Source organism: Mastomys coucha, unplaced genomic scaffold (genome assembly GCF_008632895.1).
Source record: "Mastomys coucha isolate ucsf_1 unplaced genomic scaffold, UCSF_Mcou_1 pScaffold22, whole genome shotgun sequence".
Taxonomy (NCBI): Eukaryota; Metazoa; Chordata; class Mammalia; order Rodentia; family Muridae; genus Mastomys; species Mastomys coucha.
The window spans coordinates 139,633,281-139,642,383 of record NW_022196905.1 but is presented as its reverse complement, the minus strand read 5'-3'; positions in this window follow the sequence as shown (position 1 = coordinate 139,642,383).

The window sequence follows — 9,103 nt, the reverse complement described above, 5'->3', positions numbered from 1 at the left end:
TAGATGCAAAACGAATGCTACCATAATTTTATTATTGTTTCCCTAGAAATTACTGAAGCTAGCCGGGCGGTGGTGGCCCACACCTTTAATCCCAGCACTTGGGAGGCAGAGGCAGGCGGATTTCTGAGTTTGAGGCCAGCCTGGTCTCCAGAGTGAGTTCCAGGACAGCCAGGGCTATCCAGAAAAACCCTGTCTCGAAAAACAAACAAAAAAATTAATGAAGCTCAGAATCTTGTAAGTTATAATCTTATAACTATCTAGTATTAGGAAGAATAACTGCTACCTAAATCAAATATTTTAAAATATTGTCCAGGGGCTGAAGACTTGGCTCAGTGTTGAAGAGCACTGTTGCACTTGCAGAGTAGAAAGCTTCACTTAGTTCCCAGAACTCATACTGTGGCTAACCATCCTGTCACTCCAGAGATGGATTTGACGCCCTCTGACCACGGGGGGCACTGCCCACCCCACGGGTGCAGATATGCATGCAGACAAATGATACACATATAAAAAAAATTATATGGCTTGGAGAAATGGCTTAGCAAGTAAAAGCCCTAACTGTTCTTATAAAGGACCGGAGCTCAGTTCCTAGTTCCCATGTTGGCTCACAACCACCTGTAACTCCAGATCCAGAGGATGGGATGTTCTCTTTCGGGCTCCTGTTACATGCACAGTGCACACACATGCACATGCACACGCACACACAAAATGAAAATAAATCTTAAATAAAACTGCCCACAACTGTTGTACCAAAGCGTATCGTCTGCTGCAGCCTGGCTGAGGCGCTCTCTCTCCCTAGTGCTGAGGCCTGTGGCTGCACGGCGTAATGTATAAATAGATATTTTATTGTAGGAAGGAGAAAATAGGCCGGTCAAGTAGAAGGAGAGAAAGAAGAGGAGAAAAGGAGAGAGAGAGAGAGAAAGGAAAGAAAAGAAAGCAAGGGAGTGGGCGAGATGGCTCAGTGGGTAAGAGCACTGACTGCTCTTCCGAAGGTCCTGAGTTTGGATCCCAGCAACCACATGGTGGCTCACAACCACCTGTTATGAGATCTGACGCCCTCTTCTGGTGCGTCTGAAGACAGCTACAGTGAATTACACGGAAGCGAACAGGGCCAGCAGAGGTCCTGAGTTCAATTCCCAGGAGCCACACATGGCTCATGGCCATCTGTACAGCTACAGTGTACTCGTACACATAAAATAAATAAGATAAATCTTTAAAAAAAGAAAAAAGAAAGAAAGGGAGCAAGAAGGCAAGAGAAGAGAACAACGAACAGGAAAGAGAGCAGAGAGAGAGCAAGAGGAGAGCAGAGACAAAGAGTAAGAAGCGTGAGGAAGAGCAAGAGAGCAGGGAGGTGGCCTACGCCTTTAATCCCAGCACTTTGGGAGGAAGAGCAAGAGAGGAGGACGGGGCAAACTGCCCCTTATATTGTATGGAGTGTGGCATGCCTGGCTTGTGGTCAGATGACTGGGTGTGTAGGGTCCAGCTAGAATGCTGGGAGCTTGGGGCATTGTCCGCCTGATAGAGCACACATTTCCTGCAGGGGACAGCCGAGAGGGGTTGTGACTGAAACAGGAACCAAAGACTCAGGAGTTATGGCTAAGCTCCTTCTGCCACCTGCAAGCAGAAAACTGCTCACAGAGGCTCCAGTGCTCAAAGCCAAATACTCTACTGAGCCTAAGGTACCTGAGCAGACCACTACCCCACACTGCCCCACACACATCAGGTGTGATAGCCTGTGTGGTGGCCTATACCTGTGATCCTAGCACTCAGAGCCAGGTGGATCTTTGTGAGTTCCCAGACTAGTCTACATAGTGAGTTCCAGGCTAGCCAAGGCTACATAAACCCTAATCAAAAAAATTTTTTTAAAGATGTATTTATTTATTATTATGTATATGAGTACACTGTAGCTATCTTCAGACACACCAGAAGAGGGCACTGGCTCTCATTACGGATGATTGTGAGCCACCATGTGATTACAGGGAATTGAATTCAAGACCTATGGAAAAGTAGTCAGTGTTTTTGTTTTGTTTTGTTTTTTAAGATTTATTTATTATTATATCTAAGTACACTGTAGCTATCTTCAGACACATCAGAAGGGGGCATCAGATCTCATTACGGATGGTTGTGAGCCACCATGTGGTTTCTGGGATTTGAACTCAGGACCTTCGGAAAAGCAGTCAGTGCTCTTAACCACTGAGCCATTTCACCAGCCCCCAATTTTTTTTTTTTTAATTCTTAAAAAAAGAAAAAAAGAAGAAAGGAGGAGAAAGGAAGAAAGAAACAGGGCTCAGTGCTCATAATAGGGTTTTTGTTTATTTTTTAAATGTCTGTGTGTATCTCAGGCAGTGGTGATGCATATGTTTAATCCCAGCACCCTGGAGGCAGGCAGGTAGATCTCTGAGTTCCAGGACAGCCTGGACTACAGAGTGAGTTCCAGGACTGTAGTAAGAATTCTGGAATCTTAGTTTCTTTAAACACACACACACACACACACACACACACACACACACACACGGGAGGGGGGAGGAGAGAGAGAGAGATTATAAGAATGTGTTTTCATTTTGAGCCCAGGTGTGGGATATAGGGCTGCTTCAAACTGACCACAGCAGCTGATTATGATTTGCCTCATGCTTTAGCAGAAGCATATAGTTCTGCCAGCTGCAGGTAGTTTCTGCAATTGTGTGTCATTTGGAATTCTGGGTACTTTTCGGAGGGTCCGAATAGGCATGGCTGGTTGTCAGTCACTCAGGCAGGTTGGTTGTGGTTTGTTAGAAGTTGTGCCCAAGGGAGAAACAAGAAGATAGAGATCCCTGAATCTATCTTTCTTTTTCTCTTATCTAGCAATAGGGGGTGAAACTGGGACCAGGGATAAAGGGTGTAAAAGAAGAACCCACAAAGTAGCAAAGACTGGATACAGGATAGCCAAGCCTACACAGAGAAACCAAGTCTCAAAACAAAACAAAACAAAAGCATGTATTTGCCAGAGGATGACACTGTCACTAGGCCTTCACTGTCCTGAAGCTCACTGATTAGGGTAGGCTCACAGCAAGCCCCAGGGATCTTCCTGTCCCTCTCTCTCCAGTACTGGGATAATGAGCACAGGCTATCACCTGGCTGGGTTTTGTTTGTTTGTTTTGTTTTGTTTTAAACACTGGGTCTATGTAGCCCTAGCTGACCTGGAACTCATAGATCCTAAGTGTAAATGCTGGGATTAAAGGTGTGTGCCACCACACACAATGGGGCTTCTTTGTTCTTTTTTTCTTGTATAATGTGGGTTCTGGAGATTGACATTTGGACGGTACACTCCTGCAAACCTTTATCAACTGAGCCATCTCTCCAGCTGTCCTTCTGTTTTATCTCCAACCCTTGTCCCTCTTCACTGCTGCTTGGCTTCCCAGTGTCAGTGTGTCTCTCCTGTTTTCTAACTCTGGGGAGGAAGCCTTTTGTTGGAGACAGGGTCTCACTCTGTAATAGCCCAGGCTATCCTAGAATTCACTAAGTGACCTTAGTGGCCTTAACTCAAGTACCCCATACTTGCCTTAACTCAAGATCTTTCTTCTCTGCTTCCCAAGTGCTAGGTTTATAGAAGTGTACCACACCATACTGGAAAGGAAGTGTTGACCTTGATACTACCTTCCTGGTCGCCAGGTTTATTTGGGTCATTTGTCATATGTCATGATTCTAGCTCCTGAGACAATGGAGGTGATGGGGGAGACATCATGTTTTTTAACTCCTCAAATGTCTTTGAAATGATACAGCAGCTAGGATAGCAGAGTTTCAAGCATGGTAGCATCAAGGCAAAAGCGAGTGGCTGTGAACCAGGGACAGGATCAAAAAGGACACAACTTGCTTGATTCAGTGGCTGACACTTGTAATCCCACCAACTTGGACAGCTGCGACATCAAGATTGCCATGCGTATGGCCCATTTGGGGATACATAGTGACTCCTAGGCCAGCCTGTGTTATAGTGAGACTGTCTCAAAGGGAAAATGGAGTCAGGAAGTTTCAGCAAGATGACTCAGCATGGAAGAAGGACTTGTGCACAGAACTGAAGACTTGAGTTCATTACCAGATTCCATAAGGAGAGAAACAACTCTTGTTTTGTTTTGTTTTCTAGACAACTTCTCTATGTAATTCTAGCTATCTTAAAACTCACTCTGTAGACCAGGCTGTCCTTGAACTCAGAGATCTGCCTCCCTCTGCCTCTCAAATGCTGGGATTAAAGGTGTGGAACACTACTGTCCAGCTGAGAAATGACTCTTGAAAGTCAATATAAAAATGGGATAGGCATGGGCTGAAGAGATGGCTCAGCGGTCAAGAGCACTGACTGCTCTTCCAGAGGTCTTGAGTTCAATTCCCAGCAACCACATGGTGGTTTACAACCATTTGTAAAGGGATTGGATGCCCTCTTCTATCATGTAAGCATACATGCAAATAGAACATTCATATACATAAATAAATAAATCTTTTTTTAAAAATGGGATAGGCAGGACTGGAGTGATGGCTCAGAGGTTAAGAGTGCAAGCTGTTCTTCCAGAGGTCCTGAGTTCAATTCCCAGCAACTACATGGTAACTCATAACTGTTGAGGCCTGCTCCTCCATTCTGCTCATAAGGTGAAATTAAGTTCAGGCTCTCAGACTTCACTTCCCAGAAGTAATTATCCATATTATCCACAGCTGACACTGAAGAGTGCTTCTTTTTTTTTTTAAAGATTTATTTATTTATTTATTTATTTATTTATTTATTTATTATAGGTAAGTACACTGTAGCTGTCTCCAGACACACCAGAAGAGGGCATCACATCTCATTACAGATGGTTATGAGCCACCATGTGGTTGCTGGGACTCGAACTCAGGACCTCTAGAAGAGCAGTCAGTGCTCTTAACTGCTGAGCCATCTCTCCAGCCCCCTGAAGAATGCTTCTAATAAGCCAAAAAAAAAAAAAAAAATTATGGTTGAAGCGCTTGTACCCTTGTAGTGCCAGGGAAATGTTAGTGGTCCCCCGAAACTGATAGGAGCTAGGAGCCAATCTGATGCAACTCACAACAGGGTCTTTATTCTATTCAAGCTAGCTTGCCCCCCACAATGCACCACCATCATGCAGGATGGTTTTGGTGGTGGAGGAGCCCTGAATGTCTATTGGGCCAAGACTTTATTGTAAGCAGAAACCGGGGGATACGTTTGCAAGCATCTAATTGGAAAGCTCCTGTGGCCTTTAACATAATTGGCTGGTGCTGGGAGTCAGATCATAAACTTAACTTCTGCTCCCCTCTGCATTGGTGATTGTTAGGCAGGGGGTGGGCTTGTAACCTGGGGTGTAGGTTTGTTGGGGGAATAACCTGGAGAAACTGGTCTTGTTGGGGACTGCCTAGAGACTGGAGTTAGGCTTAGGTTTTGTTGGGGGGCAACTTGGAAACTAATGCTAAGTATGAGCCTATTGGTCTACCTGAGTTCAAACTTAGGCCAGGTTCTCTAAAATGGAGTCTAAACATAAGATTTGGCCTCACACCTTGTTTCTCAATGTTCTGAAATTCTCCCCGTGCATTACCTGTCCACCACCCTTCTTACCTCACTCAGGACAAATCAGCTTAAAGGTTAGCTGATGATACTTTGTCTAGATAGACAAAAACATTGTACCTCACCACTGCTTGCCTTCGAACTTGGTTTTTCGAGACAAGGTTTCTCTGTGTAGCCCTGGCTGTCTTGGAACTCACTCTGTGACCAGGCTGGCCTCGAACTCAGAAATCCACCTGCCTCTGCCTCCCAAGGGCTGGGATTAAAGGCATGCGCCACCACTGCCCAGCGCCTTTGAACTTTTGAACCTGATTTTTCATATAAAAACCCTGCTCTGAAGACAGACTGGTGCCACAATTAGGTTTTTCCTTCTTGTAGACCTGACTATCCAGAATTATGGTGAGTGTTCAATAAACTATTCTAGCTTAACTGAGATTGGTGTATTCACGGTTTGTGTGGCAACTCCCAGACCCCAACAATAACCATCTACACATCTATAATCAAATCTGGTGTCCTCTTCTGGTGTGCAGGCATACATGAAGGCAAAGTGAATGGATGAATGGATGAATGAATGAATGAATGAATGAATGAATGAAATGGAATGGACAGTCAGGTGTGATGGTGCATGCCTTTAATCCCAGTACTCCAGAGATCTAAAAGAGTTCCTGGCCAGCCAGAGCTACATAGTGAGAGCCTGTGTCTGGGGCAGGGGTTGGGGTTGGGGTATGTTTGTGAGCTGAGTGCAGGTGCCCATGGAGGCCTAAACAGGGTGACAAGATCTCCTGGGGCTGGAGTCGCTGCACTCATGAGTCACCTCACATGGGTGCTAGGAGCTGCATCCAGATCCCGCCTAAAAGCAGTATGCACTCTTTTTTTTTTTTTTAAGATTTATTTATTTTATGCATGAGTATATTTTTGCTCTCTTCAGACACACCAGAAATGGGCACCGGACCCCATTACAGGTGGTTGTGAGCCACCATGTGTTTGCTGGGAACTGAACTCAGGACCCCTGGAAGAGCAGTCAGTGCTCTTATCCACTGAGCCATCTCACCAGCTCCAAATGCATAGCCCAGGCTGGCCTCGAACTCATGATCCTCCTGCCTCTGCCTCCTTCAGCAAATCCTACTGGTTTGTGCCACCACAACCAGTGGAGTACACACTCTTAACCATTAAGCCATCTTTCTAGCCTTTGATGGGGTAATTTTATCACAGTAAAGTAACTAAGGCAGCCAGGCAGTGGTGCTGCATGCCTTTAATCCCAGCCCTTGGGAGGCAGAGACAGGCGGATTTCTGAGTTTGAGGCCAGCGTGGTCTGCAGAGTGAGTTCCAGGACAGCCAGGACTGTTCAGAGAAACCCTGTCTCGAAAAACCAAAAAAGTAACTAAGGCAGGTCCTTACCACAACATATTTAATATTAGTTTCTCTCCTAAGCAAAATGTTATAGATGAACCAAGGGTTTAGTGATGTCGTTGTAGTGATGAGTTTGGGCTAAGCCAGTCATCCATTTATGCTCAGTGATACCATAATATGTGGAATATTCCTGACCAAGCCTAGAGCAGTATATTTTATTGCTATACAATCAAACTCATCCTTCTGCTTCTACAAGAGTTAAGAAAGATCAAGCAGCTTGTAAAGAGGTAAATTGTCTTTTAAGTCTATTCCAGAACAAACATGTTCCTCTTCAGTTTGATGTTCCTCCTTCATGTCCCCTAGTTTACCATCTGACATATTGTCCCTGTCCTTTGAGCTCACTACTCACAAAGCAAGTATAGTTTCCTTATTTTCCACTCTTCCATCACTCTGATTTCAAGGTGTATCTCATAAGGGACTGGGCAGGTTTGTTGCAGGATATTTGATCACACTGTGCCCCCCAAGATTGTGTTATTTGCTGAAAATAGCGGTTTCTAGTTGTGGTGTGGCTCAACCTTAGAATACACTTTTAATCCTTCCGTCTGGAATACAGACACACCCTTAGCACACACATTTAACCTCAAACAATGAAGATAAAGTTAGTTTGTAGAAGGAAGCAGCCATGTTTGAAAGTGATGTCTAATTAAGTGGCAGACAAAGTGATGAATCACAGAAAGATTTGACAGAATGAGTCAGAGACAGGATACGTCCAACTTTCATGAGGACAGGACCACAGAAAACAGGAAGAGAGAAAGAGAAAGGAGCAGTTTTACTGAGACAGTTAGAGACAGACAGGTTGCAGATAAAGAACAAGCTAGAGACAGATGAAGACAGAACAAGCCAGAGAATGAGAAGGAAGCCAGAGGATTAGAACATACTGCCAGGGTTAGCATGAGAGAAATCAGAACAATTCAGGGAGGCTGAGAGAGAGAATCCACATTGAATCAGTCAGCTTGGGGAGGAGTATGAGCCAGAGTTGAGTTGAACCAGCCAGCCAGAGCTCAGAAAAGAACTAGGGGGCTGGTGAGATGGCTCAGTGGGGAAGAGCACTGACTGCTCTTCGGAAGGTCATGAGTTCAAATCCCAGCAACCACATGGTGGCTCACAACCACCCATAATGAGATCTGACGGCCTTATCTGGTGCGTCTGAAGACAGCTACAGTGTACTTACATATAATAAATAAATAAATCTTAAAAAAAAAAAGTTTAAAAAAAAAAGAACTAGGAAGGAGTGAGTTTATCCAGCACCAAGTCTCAGAGGCTGAAAACATTCTAGGCCTAGGTTAGATTGTACAGAGGCAAAGCCTAGGTTAGCTGATGGAGCAGTAAGCCTTCAACGCAACAGTTACTACAGGAAAATAAAAAATACCTTTACACGGGTTCATCTGTGTGTGTGTGTGTGTGTGTGTGTGGTTGCTGTTGCTGTTGTTCCTTCTAGAATTTCTCTAGTTCTCTTTTCTCCTTAATGTTACACTCTTTGGCAAAGGTGTTTTGGGACAAGGGTAGAAGAAAAATGATAACTTCTTTGATTTCAGTCAAGTTAAAGAACAAGGTCTTAGCCGGGCGGTGGTGGCACACGCCTTTAATCCCAGCACTTGGGAGGCAGAGGCAGGCAGATTTCTGAGTTTGAGGCCAGCCTGGTCTACAGAGTGACAGGACACCCAGGGCTATACAGAGAAACCCTGTCTCGAAAAAAAAAAAAAGTGTTGGAGAAATGAATCCACAAATAAGAGCACTTAATATTCTTGCAGAAGACCTGAGTTCAGTTTCCAGCACCTATGTCAGGTGGCTCATACTTATTGATGACTGAGCTCTAGGGGATCTGATACCCTCTTCTGGCCCCCGCAGGCATATAAACCGCACCATAGATAACCCCCCCCACACACACACACTTTAAATAAATCTTAAAAAACAATTAGCCAAAGAACAAAAGTAGGATATGGGACATGCATGAGGCAGGGTGGAGCGTCAATCATTCACTGAAGCCCATGCAACCCACTGAGTCAGACACAGACTGGGCTGGGATCCATGTACCTGACTCCCATATGCTTGCATTGTAAGAGTAAGGGGCCAGCAGGAAGGAGCTTTGAGTGTTCCCCTTTATTATGGAGGGGACCTACCTGGGTAAATAGCTATAGGCCACTTCGGGGTGCCAGTGGGGATGGGGGTGTGGGGAGTATT